Genomic DNA, 12,563 nt, shown 5'->3' on the forward strand with positions numbered 1-12,563 from the left:
TGGATGGAGAGAATGATATGGCAAATGTGGCAAAATGTTGAAACTGGTGGCTCTACGTTAGGGATATGTTTGCATTCTCAGAATGGGGTTTGTCTTGTAACTGTCCTGTAAGTGTGAAAGTATTTCAAGATAAAATACATTTTTTTAAGTTATTTCATAAACATGCCAAACACGACCTCAACCAGGCAATCAACCAACAGTGATAAGGCATGTGCACTTGATATGAGGTGATGAGAAAGCTCTTCTACCTCTGTGCTCCTCCTCCTCAAAATGAATAAACCCAATCTAATCACAGAGAAAACATCGGACAAATTCAAATTGAAGGATATGCTACAAAATACCAACCAGAATTCTTCAAAACTGTCAAGGTCATTATAAATAGGGAAGGTCTGAGAAACTGTCACAGCCAAGATGAGCCTAAGGAGACATGGCAACTAAATGTAATTGATGTCCTGAAGTGGATCCTGGAACAGAAAAAGGACATTTGGAAAAACAGATGAAATCCAAACAAAGTACGTACTTTAGTTAATAATAATAATATAGCCTGCGCATGAATTCAAAATTATCTAATTCCTTGTCCAAGTGTGCCTAGTTTCTAAAAATCCAATTAAGTAATATAGACCCTATAGGCTTTAATTTTCAAAAAGGATGTAGACTGAATGTGTATTCAAAGCTACATCCAGATGGAATGTGGATGATACGTACATTCAAGTTTACCTAGAATGTAGGTGATAAGTTAATTCAAGCTTACCTGGAATGTGGGGTATATGTTAATTCAAAACCTGTCTGGTACTCAGACAGACACTTAAAACTGTAATAAACTAACAAAGAAAAGTTCCTTTTTCTTTTCCATAAAAGCATTGTTTGACTCCCCCACACCGATATCCTCTGTATAAAAGGGACCCAGAAATCCCATTTGGGGCTTGGGTTTTTGGACAGGATTCCCCAGGCGCAACCAGTCATTAATAAATTTTTCCTTCTCAAGAATATTCCTGAGTCCTGGCCTTCAATACAGGATCACTAAATCTCTCTGCTTCCACAACATTTCCTGGGGGCTCGTCTGGGATCGCAACTAAGGCCAGAGATGGCAGCATTTCACTGCCCCTTTCAGACACCTCCGAGGAAGCTGGGAGGGCCCAGGCAAATCCCAAATCCAGGGCGCCCCTGGACTCCTTGTAGTCCAGAAAGAGGTTGTGGTCTCTGTCAGAGCCCTTCGGGGGAAAAAAAATTGGATGCACCAAAGGGTTTAAAAGGAAATCCTGGGAAACGGACTTTGGCCCAGTGGTTAGGGCGTCCGTCTACCACATGGGAGGTCCGCGGTTCAAACCCCAGGCCTCCTTGACCCGTGTGGAGCTGGCCCATGTGCAGTGCTGATGCGCAAGGAGTGCCGCACCACGCAGGGGTGTTCCCTGCGTAGGGGAGCCCCACGCGCTAGGAGTGTACCCCATAAGGAGAGCCGCCCAGCGTGAAAGAAAGTGCAGCCTGCCCAGGAATGGCACACTTCCTGTGCCGCCCACACTTCCTGTGCTGCCGTCGACAACATAAGCGGACAAAGAAACAAGACGCAGCAAATAGACACCGAGAACAGACAACCAGGGGGGAGGGGGGGGTGGGAATTAAATAAAAATAAATAAATCTTTAAAAAAAAAACGACATCCTGAGAATGAAAAAAATCTCCGCATGCCAGATGGGTAAGATCACCCAGGGGGCATAGTGTCAGGAAAGCCTAACTTTAAACATTAGAAGAGGGACCTGACCAGCTCCCAAAGAGGACCCTAGTACCTCCAAAGGTTTTGGGGAGAAGCCATCTTCTCCAGGTCTGAAAAGAAAAGGAAAAAAGCCTGATGTTAGGTTTCAGCTAACTGCAGGTTGGCATCTGGTTTTGCCTCCACTAAGGCAGTGAAGGTTTGGTTACAGTGGGAGAGGTGCTGCTGGGCTTAAGTCCTGCTCGCTACCTCACTTTCAAAACATAGAAAGGAAAAACGGCCTGCTGCCACCTCTCTCTCTCTCTCTCTCTCTCTCTAAAAATGAATTGGTTTTTGTAATACAGCTTGGTCTGAACATGAGTTGAACAATGGAAAGGTTTGGCCAGAAATAGGTCTTTGTTTTGGTGCTGGATTGCAAATGAGCTTGTTTTTTAAACAGCAAGTATAGGGGGAAAATCCTGTTAAAAGTTCCTCTTGGAATTTCTAAGCAAGAGACCAGATTTTCAGGAAATAGTAAAGGCTGTGCTAAAGCCTGAAAAGAAAAGACAGGAGAGAGGGGCATGAAAGATCATCTAGAAATGAAGAGTATATCAATAAAAGTAACTAAAAGTGTCAAAAGAGTGGCGAATATAAAATATGACAGATAAAACTCAAATAGTCAGGAATAAACTTAACCAATGATGTAAAGCACTTGTATTCAGAAAACAGCAACTCAATGTTAAACAAATCAAAAAGCCCTAAATAACTGGAAGACTATTCCATGCTCATGGATTGAAAGACTAAATATCATTAATATATCAATTCTACTCAAACGGATATACAGATTAAAAGAAAAACTGATAAAAATTCCACCAGCATTAAAGAAAAAATTGAAAACATGATCATTAAATTTATTTGGAAGGGTAAGGAGTCCTGAATAGCCAGAAACACCATAAAAAGGAAAAGTGGACCCTCATCTCCAGACTTTAAATCATAATGCCTACCTATAGTGGTAAAAACAACATGGTACTGGCCTAAAGACACACACAATAGACCAATGGCACCAAATTTATGGTTCAGAAACAGACCTTCACAGGTACGGTCAAGTGATTTTTGACTAACCTGTCAAACTCACACAGCTCGGGCAGAACAATCCATTCAACAAATGGTGCTGAAAGAATTGGACATCCATAGCTGAAAGAAGGAAAGAGGACCCCTGTCTCAAACCTTATCCAAAAACTACCTCAAAATGGATCAAAAAACTAAAAATAAAAGAAAAACCATAAAACTTCTAGAAGAAATTATTGGAAAATATCTTCAAGACTTAATGGTAGGTGATGGATTCTTAAAGGAGATAAGAGAAGGACTGAGTGGACTACTGATGTTTAATACATGCAGAAGTTTTAATTAGCTTTACTGTAAAATTGTGGAAATGTATAGAGTGGATGGTAACACACATTGAATAACAGCTAGTTTATAAATGGGGATGTGGCTGAAAATGGTAGTCTAGTTATGTAAATGCCAATTGACAAAACGCTTGAGAATAATCTAGGAAATGGATAGCACAGTAAACCAAGAGGTGGGTGAGAATTGTGGTTGGTGATACAGATGCAAGAATGTCCTTTTAACTAGAACAAATGTATGTCACTACTGCAGGGTGTTGGTAATGTGGAGAAGCATGGGAAAAATACAGCTAGAGTGACCTATGGACTGTGGTTAGTAGTACTAATATAATATTCTTGCACCTATGCAAAAGATGTACTGTGTTGATACTGAGGCAGTATGGAAAATGTGAGCCAAATGTACACTATGGACATGGCAATAAACAGATGATATTATTTTATCTGTAGTAAAAGACACACCACATTGTGGTGTGTTGATGGAGGGGTGTTGCTTGGGAATTTTGCACATGTGCATGTTAGGGTGGTTTGGGGGGAAAACACACGAAATGGAAGAAAAGAACTATGATTAGTAGTAAGATTTTGACAGTGTTCTTTCATAGTTTGTAACAAACGTCTCACAACAATGCAAGGTGTTGGTGGAGGGTTGATGTATGGGACCCCTGATGATGTTTGCTTTGTAAGTTCACAACTTTTACTGTACACTTGATTATTTATGTATGTTCAGATATAAATGATATAAAGATAATAATCGGATTGGTTAGGAGAAAAATACTTTGTTTAGTAGTAATATTGTGACAATGCTTTTTAATCATTTGTTAAAAAGGTTTAAAAACAGTGCAAGTTATTGGTGGTAGGGTGAGATGTTACGTATGTTTGTTTGATGTTATATATGTTTGTTTTGTAAGTTCACAACTATTATACATTTATTGTTTATGTATGAGTGATATATTTCAATAAATTTTTAAAAAGTACAAATAGCAAAACTGGAAAAAAAAAAAAAAATTCCCCTTGCTAAGGTTGCAATAATTAACAAGCTGTAGCTCAAAAACTGCCATACTGGAGAAATGGAAATTATGAGTCAAATTGATGGGCTTTGTGTTTCTGTCTGTGTGCCATGGCTCTTCAGTGTTTGTTGATTTATTTTATGCCAGTGTATGTTTTCATGCCTCTGGATGGTGGTATTGAATTGTGTGAAATGGTGAACTTTGGTTAGGCTGGAACTCTGAAATGCCAGGTCGGTTGACTAAAAGGGTGTCTCTTCATTCTTTCTAGAATGATAAGAACGGCATCTGGCATGCCAGCGGGCTCTCCATGGGACTCTATTCTCAGGAATTGGGAAGTTCTGCCTGCTGCTGGTCCACATGGCCACAGAGCAGCCTCTGTGTGGAACCCTAAAGTCCAGTTAAACCAGCATAAAAAGGAAGGGAACAAATAGATCTGAAACCTAGAAAACTCATATCATGTCTCTTTAAAAAATGAGGAAATAAACCTCAAACTTCTCAGTTTAAACTCAGTCGTGCCTATTAAAGGTGTGAATAGTGATTTCAAAAAACAAAAAACAAAAAACCTCATGTGCCATCAATTAAGGTCTAAGAATTCCTAGAAGTGCTAAATATAAAATTCTTCTGTTTTAATCTGTACATAACCTTGTGTTCAACTTTGAAATCTATTTAACTTTGTCAGTTTGCTTTTGTCAGTTTGCCTGTGCCTAGGAAATCAGATTTGGGGTTCATCTGTTACAAGTTGGATAACAGTGAAAGGAAACCTAAATATGAATCTTTAAATGCCAATACTGTCTTACTTGTGGATTTAATGCATGACTCATGAGTGAAATTTATTTAATTGCGGGAAAGGTGGAAGAACTGCACAGAGTTGTAACTAATAAAATTGTTTTAATTATATAGTTAATAAAGGTGCCCAAATTAATTTTAAGTAAAAACTTTCTAAAAACAAAGAGGTGAAATCATTGTATAAGTACCTTTATATATATATAAAAAATTTATAACTGAAATTATTACAGTCAAGTAGATGTAGCCTAGATTTCAGCTATTGTAATGGTAATCTTAAACTAATTTACCTTTGTTTATGGCTATTTCAAGTCTATCTAGTGCTTACTATAGTAATGGTAATTATAACTTAAACTTACCTTTGGGGAAGCGGACTTGGCCCAGTGGTTAGGGCGTCTGTCTACCACATGGGAGGTCCGCAGTTCAAACCCTGGGCCTCCTTGACCCGTGTGCAACTGGCCCATGCGCAGTGCTGATGCACACAAAGAGTGCTGTGCCACGCAGGGGTGTCCCCGCGTAGGGGAGCACCACATGCAAGGAGTGCACCCCGTAAGGAGAGCCGCCCAGCGTGAAAGAAAGGGCAGCCTGCCCAAGAATGGTGCTGCCCACATGGAGAGCTGACACAACAAGATGACGCAACAAAAAGAAACACAGATTCCCATGCCACTGACAACAACAGAAGAGGACAAAGAAAAACATGCAGCAGAGACACAGAGAACAGACAACTTGGGGGGGGGGAGGGAGGGGAGAGATATAAAATAAATAAATACATCTTTAAAAAAATAAATAAACTTACCTTTAATTATGGTTATTTTGTAACTAATTTCACCTATCCCTAGACTTCAGCTATCGTGATGGTAGTTATAAATTTGCTTTTGCTTACAGTTACTGCAAGTCTGGCCCACCCTTTGCCTCTGCTTATGGTTCTAAAGCAAATAAAAATTGTATCATAACATTGGAAACATTTTGGTTATAAGTCATTAATTAAGAAAGCCACAAAAGGGGGAAACCACAAACCCCTAGTCTGGAGAAGCCAGCAAAAGAAAGTCTTCAGGGAAATCTTTCAAGTGTTGTTTTACCGTAAAAATGGTTTTGTAAAAAAAGAAAAGTTTTAAGTAACTAAGTTGTGTTTCCGTGTCAAACTATTCATGTCTGCCTGTTTGCTCAGCGTCTATCTTCATATATCAGGATGCTAATATCAAATTAACAAATAATTCTTAAAAGAAAAAAAAATTTTTTTTTCTGAACTCTAACCTGCCTAGCCCCTAGGGCATTCTCTTTGCAAGAACCATGAGGGAGGGTCCAGGTTTGGCAGAATAAAACTCTGTCTTCTAGGCTGGGGAATAAAGTCAGATTTTCCTGTAGTTCCCATTTTAAACCTTTTAACAGCCTAAAATAAGGGTAATTACTAATCCTATTACCAAATTTCAGTAAATAAAGGAAAAGTCCTTAAAAGCTATGAAAAAAATTCTTATTAAATTATAATTAAAGCAAATTAAATAATTACATTATATTCCAGAACCTAGAAGTCAGTATGCTTTTAAGATTATTCAGTTTTTTAAAATTTTATCAAAGACAAGAGGTTTTAATCCCCTGTAAAGAAAAGAGAAAAAAAAAGAAAACAATATTCTTTGTTTAAACAGTAACAATTTCAATTTATTTGGCTTGGGTGTTATCTCTTTGGTTTATGGGATACCAGGTTAATAGGTTAACATTATGTGTGTTGGATCTTTAAAATGAAAAAAAAACCTGTAGGTTAGTGTATAATGAAATTGAGTTAAAAAAAAAAAAAAAAAGTAAATCTGCCCCCTCCTAAATGTGTAAAGTAAAATCCATCGGTTGCCAATTGTAACCTAAGGTAAATTAACCAGTCTATGTAATTGTGTTTAAGCATAAAAGGTTTGTAAGTGGGGAAGCGGACTTGGCCCAGTGGTTAGGGTGTCCGTCTACCACATGGGAGGTCCGTGGTTCAAACCCCGGGCCTCCTTGACCGGTGTGGAGCTGGCCCATGCTCAGTGCTGATGCGCGTAAGGAGTGCCGCGCCACGCAGGGGTGTCCCCCGCATAGGGGAGCCCCAGGAATGGCGCCGCCCACACTTCCCGTGCCGCCATCGACAACAGAAGTGAACAAAGAAACAAGACTAAGCAAATAGACACAGAGAACAGACAACCGGGGGGGTGGAATTAAATTAAATTAAATTTTAAAAAAAGGTTTGTAAGCACATATTCCAAATTAAAGCATTTAAGTGGCTAGTTCTAAAAAGTCATTATTAGTTTAAAAACCTAAATTAGTATTAATGGCAAAAAGTAACTTCACAACGATAAAACCTGCCTGGAAGTCACCTCAATGTACATATTCAAGTGGTGGTAATGACAAGCTACCTTGATTCCATTGGGAGTCTTCAATTTTCATTAAAAAAAATTTTTAAGTGGTTTTTCCTCTACTGCTAAAATAAAATACCTGTGTAATTAACGTCTTCATGGTAAAAGTGTAAAAGTAAAAGGCAAAGTACTAAAAGTTCATTTCATGTAGAACACGTTGCATTAAAAATGTTTGAAAGCCCCCAGCGAGGGACATGACACCCAGGGATGAGCCTCCCTGGCACCGAGGGACCACTACCACATACCAGCTGAAGATACAACTAGAAAATGACCTTGAATTAAAGGTTCAATACGGATCAGCAGAATATCCCTGTCTACATATAATAACATGACTTCAAAATGCTGATTGACCTAATGTAAGGGGGAAATGGAAAGGAGAAATGAGATTATAAGGCTGTGAGTCTCTAAAAAAGAGTCTGGAGGTTGTCAGAAGGAATCCCCTTGTGCACAACTGAGCAGAGTCTGAGAAACAGACAAAGTAGATACAACCCCAGGTATTGGTTCTTTTGAGGGATAAAGAGACCCACGGGTTCTATGGTCATGGCAGATGGGGTTCACTGTCATGGCAGATGGTCCTTCTTCGGAGCCTGTGTTTCTGCGTGATGGAATTGGACTCAGAGGGGATCTCTTTTCACAAGACTTCCATGCTACTTTATAGGAATTGTAATAGGTGCTGGGGTTTAAGATATATTTAGGGGATTTGAATCTCTGGACTGATAATATGACACCCAGGCCCAGAGCCTCAACAGACTTCAGCTCCTACACTTTGATTTATTGGACTTACCCCACTCAGCTAACATGGAGTTGAAGAAGGTCAACCACCACACCATGGAGCCTAGAGTGTCTACAACTGAAAGCAGGAGGAGTGCATCCAGTATCCATGTGGAATCTAAGCCCCCACTTGACATAGATGTGCAATGGACCCAACCAATCCAATGTCCACAGAGAAAATGTGGAATGGGTGTGGGAAGGGTAGCCATAGTGGCTGCTGGGTTTGGGGAATGGGAGGAAGAGATGAGAGGTGGAGCCGGTTACGGGACGTCGAGTTGTCCTGGGTGGTATTTCACGGACAACTACGGGACATTGTAGATCCCCCCAGGGCCCACTGGATGGAACGTGGGAGACTGTGGGCTATGATGTGGATCATTGACTATGGGGTGCAGTGATGCTCAGAGATGTTCTTACCAGGTGCAATGGATGTGTCACGATGATGGGAGCATGTGTTGCTGTGGGGGGAGTGGGGGATGGGGGCGGTGGGGTTAAATGGGACCTCATATTTTTTTAATGTAATTTTTAAAAATAAATAAATAATTAAAAAAAATAAAAATAGAAATGTTTGAAAGATATATAGAAATCAAGAAATAAACTTCAAAATTGTCAAAGTCTCTTGTGCATTCAAAACAGGTGTCCAATACACTGCTAAATTGGTCACTGATCCCTAAAACAATAAAAGTATCTACTACATCTCTGGTCATGCTCCTGAAGTGTATGGGAACTACTTTGCAGTTTCAAACTCCTGCAGCCGCCAACAGTGGCTTAGTACAGCCAAATGTACAATGGAGATCGTCTCCAGAATGGCACTGTTTCATAATGCCAGAGAGCACTGTGCACCAGGCTGGTAAAATCTACTCCCTAGTTTCTCTCTAGGGTCAACGTTGCTGCAGCTTCTGTGAAGAACACATGAAATGGAGCAATGAATACCAGAGTACTGTGAGTCAACCTTAAACACAATTGGCACTATAGCTTGCTCCCATGGAGAAAAAACCTGTATGGTATTACAAACCTGAAGCTTAAAGCTATTAATTGCAGCTCAGAAAAGACTTATGCATTAAGCAATATATTAATTAGTATTGAGTACTGTACCTATGTCCTATTCTAGGTATATGTCTGATGACTATGGTAATACTTCTAGTAAATTATATGTAAAAGGACATTGAACATGTGTTAAAAGTCCTGATTAATTTCATTTTCTGAGTAGTAAATGAACATGTCTTTAAGATAAAAATGGCCACCTTGCCTAAAAGCAGTGAAGCCAACAGCTTTTTAATTTAAAAAGCCACCAAGTTAACTTGGGGGCAACGTCTCACAGCCTTTAGCCCACACCAGGTAAAGAATGTGCTTGAGCCCAGGGCCACAAGTGGCTTACAGGTAGTCAGTTAATTAATACCAGGCTCAGTTACTAGAAACCCCTGAGGTGCAAATCAAGGTGTGTCAAACTCTCAACCCAGGTTTCCCTCCTACCCTTACACCAGCACCTGGACTAGTACTTAAAGTTCCACGGTGTACCCAGGAAGAACACACCGGGGCAGCAGGCTTAGGGTTCACCCAGGAAACTGATGGGTGGCTTGTTGGGAATGCTCAGATCTAGCTGCCAGGAGCAGTGCAGTAAAAAGTCCTTCATGAACTTCACTGAGGCACTCGTCTGGGGAGGAATGCCCTAACCAGCTTAGCCAAACTGGTTTTCAAAAGAAAAAGCCTGGTAACAACAGTCAAAAAAATTTTTTATCAGGATTTGCTCAATTAAGCCAAATATAAAAACTTCACTCTCTAGTTCTGATCACTCCCACAGCTATTAAGGGTAAAGAAATGTCCTGCTTAGTGTACTAATCCTGAATAAAGTCAGCTACCCAAGAGTGCAAGTTCACTGGAAGCACCTGACAAAACACAAGTGCCAGTCATTGGACAGCCTGAGATACCTCTTCAAAAGATAAAGCTAGGAAGCAGATTTGGCCCAATGGATAGGGCATCTGCCTACCACATGGGAGGTCCAGGGTTCAAATCCAGGGCCTCCTGACCCATGTGGTGAGCTGGCCCATGCGCAGTGCTGATGCGTGCAAGGAGTGTCGTGCCATGCAGGGGTGTCCCCTGCATAGGGGAGCCCCACGTGCAAGGAGTGCACCCTGTAAGGAGAGTCACCCAGCATGAAAAAAGTGCAACATGCCCAGGGTGGTGCCACACTCACGGAGAGCTGATGCAGCAAGATGATGCAACAAATAGAGACACTGATTCCGGGTGCTACTGACAAGAATACAAGGGGACACAGAAGAAAACACAGCAAATGGGCACAGACTGGGGAGGGTTGGGGGGAGGCAGGGAAGGGGAGAGAAATAAATAAATAAATGTGAGTTAAAAAAAAAAAAAAGACAAAGCTAAGTAGTGTCTATGTCAAAGTCAACAGTTTCCTTTAACTCTAGCCCAAATGCCTATTGCTAGGAAAAGGGCAAACCAGACTTCCCTTTAAAAGCCTTGCTTCTTTTCATCTCTGTTAGCTTAACTGAAAAGAGAAATGCCTCTTCTCATTCCTTTCCTCTACCATAAAAACTGATATTAACAATTTATACCTAACCCCGTTGTCAATTGCAATTTCTCTCTGAAGTTAACCAACAGCATAAAATAACTTTATATATATATATATATACTGTTCCCCACCAATTTAAGGAAACTGCCGCCTTTGTAAGCACCTGACCTTTTCTACTTCTGTGGTCTAGTGTCCTCTTAGGAGAACCATGTTCTCAAAATTCTAATTAAGTCTATTTCTTTCAGAATCAACATCTTGTTAGCCATATGAAAACTTCATCCAGCTTCATACAGGATGCCCAATCCATCTTCCTCCAATCAAAATAAAATAACAAAGTTTTTACGCCTTGTCAGGTAGGGACTACAGCCCATAACCAGCAGGAAGTAGCTACAGAAGAAAGATCATCTCCCTTCAGCACCCTTTTAAGATTAAAGGTGTGAACTCTCTGAGGTCGGAATAAAGTAGGCTAGTAAAATAGGGAATTGATAGACGGATCTGGAACCTGGCGGAAGGTCCACGTGGACACCAGTAACCCCCAAGACGGCTGCTGGAAGAGCCCACCCCCAGGATTCTGCTCTCCAGAACAAAGACTTCTTCTAAGAGCAAGGAAAAGCCCCAGATATCCCCCGAGGACTTTATCATTGGGCCCTCACTGGGGGATTGATAGGGGGGTAATCAATCAAAACAGCAAACAGCTGAAACGCCTCCCATGCTCTCATCATACTTCCCTGCTTCGCCCCCTTAATAACAACTAGAGTACACGCTTTAATAAATAACGTGGTAAAAACACAAATAGTAGCTCCCCTCATAATTCTGGAAATAGTGATGTCAAAGCTTAATAAACTTAAGCTTGGCCCAAAGGGAGGAATATAATATAGCCTGTGCATGAATTCAAAATTATCTAATTCTATATCCAAGTGTGCCTAGTTTTTAAAAAGCCAGTTAAGTAATATAAACCCTATAGGCTTTAATTTTCAGAAAGGATATAGACAGAATGTGTATTCAAAGTTACATCCAGACGGAATGTGGGCAATATGTTAACTCAAGCTTACCTGGAGGGTGGGCAAGATGTTAATTCAAGCTTACCTGGAATGTGGGGGATATGTTAATTTAAAACCTATCTGGTACTCAAACAAACACTTAAAACTCTAAGAAACTAACAAAGAAAAGTCCTTTTTTCATAAAAGCACTGTTTGATTCCCCCATACCGACATCCTCTGCATAAAAGGGACCAAGAAATCCCATTTGGGCCTCGGGTTTTTGGACAGGAGTCCCCGGGCCTGGCCAGTCGTTAATAAATTTTTCCTTCTCAAGAATATTCCTGAGTCCTGGCCTTCAATACATGATCATTAAATCTCTCTGCTTCCACAACAATAATGTATCGCTATTAGTTCATTAATTGTGACAAATGGGGAAGCGGACTTGGCCCAGTGGTTAGGGCGTCTGTCTACCACACGGGAGGTCCGCGGTTCAAGCCCCGGGCCTCCTTGACCCGTGTGGAGCTGCCCCATGCGCAGTGCTGATGCGCGCAAGCAGTGCCCTGCCATGCAGGGGTGTCCCCTGTGTAGGGGAGCCCCACGTGCAAGGAGTGAGCCCCGTAAGAATAGCCACCCAGTGCGAAAGAAATTTCAGCCTGCCCAGGAATGGCAACGCCCACATGGAGAGCTGATGCAACAAGATGACGTAACAAAAAGAGACACAGATTCCCGTGCCGCTGACAACAACAGAAGCGGACAAAGGAGAATACACAGCAAATGGACACAGAGAACAATCAACCGGGGCGGGGAGGGGGTATGGGAGAGAAATAATAAATAAAATAAATCTGAACAAAAAAATTGTGACAAATGTACCATATTTATGTAAAAGGCTAATAATGGGGAAATGAGTGTAGGACAGGTGGGAACTCTCAATTTTTGCAATTTGTCTGTAAATCTAAACTTATTATAAAAAGAACAGTATTTTTCAAATGTTCCCTAATAACTGACCAGTTTAATCTATTTATGTTTGTT

This window comes from Dasypus novemcinctus, chromosome 18, assembly GCF_030445035.2.
Source record: "Dasypus novemcinctus isolate mDasNov1 chromosome 18, mDasNov1.1.hap2, whole genome shotgun sequence".
Classification (NCBI taxonomy): Eukaryota; Metazoa; Chordata; class Mammalia; order Cingulata; family Dasypodidae; genus Dasypus; species Dasypus novemcinctus.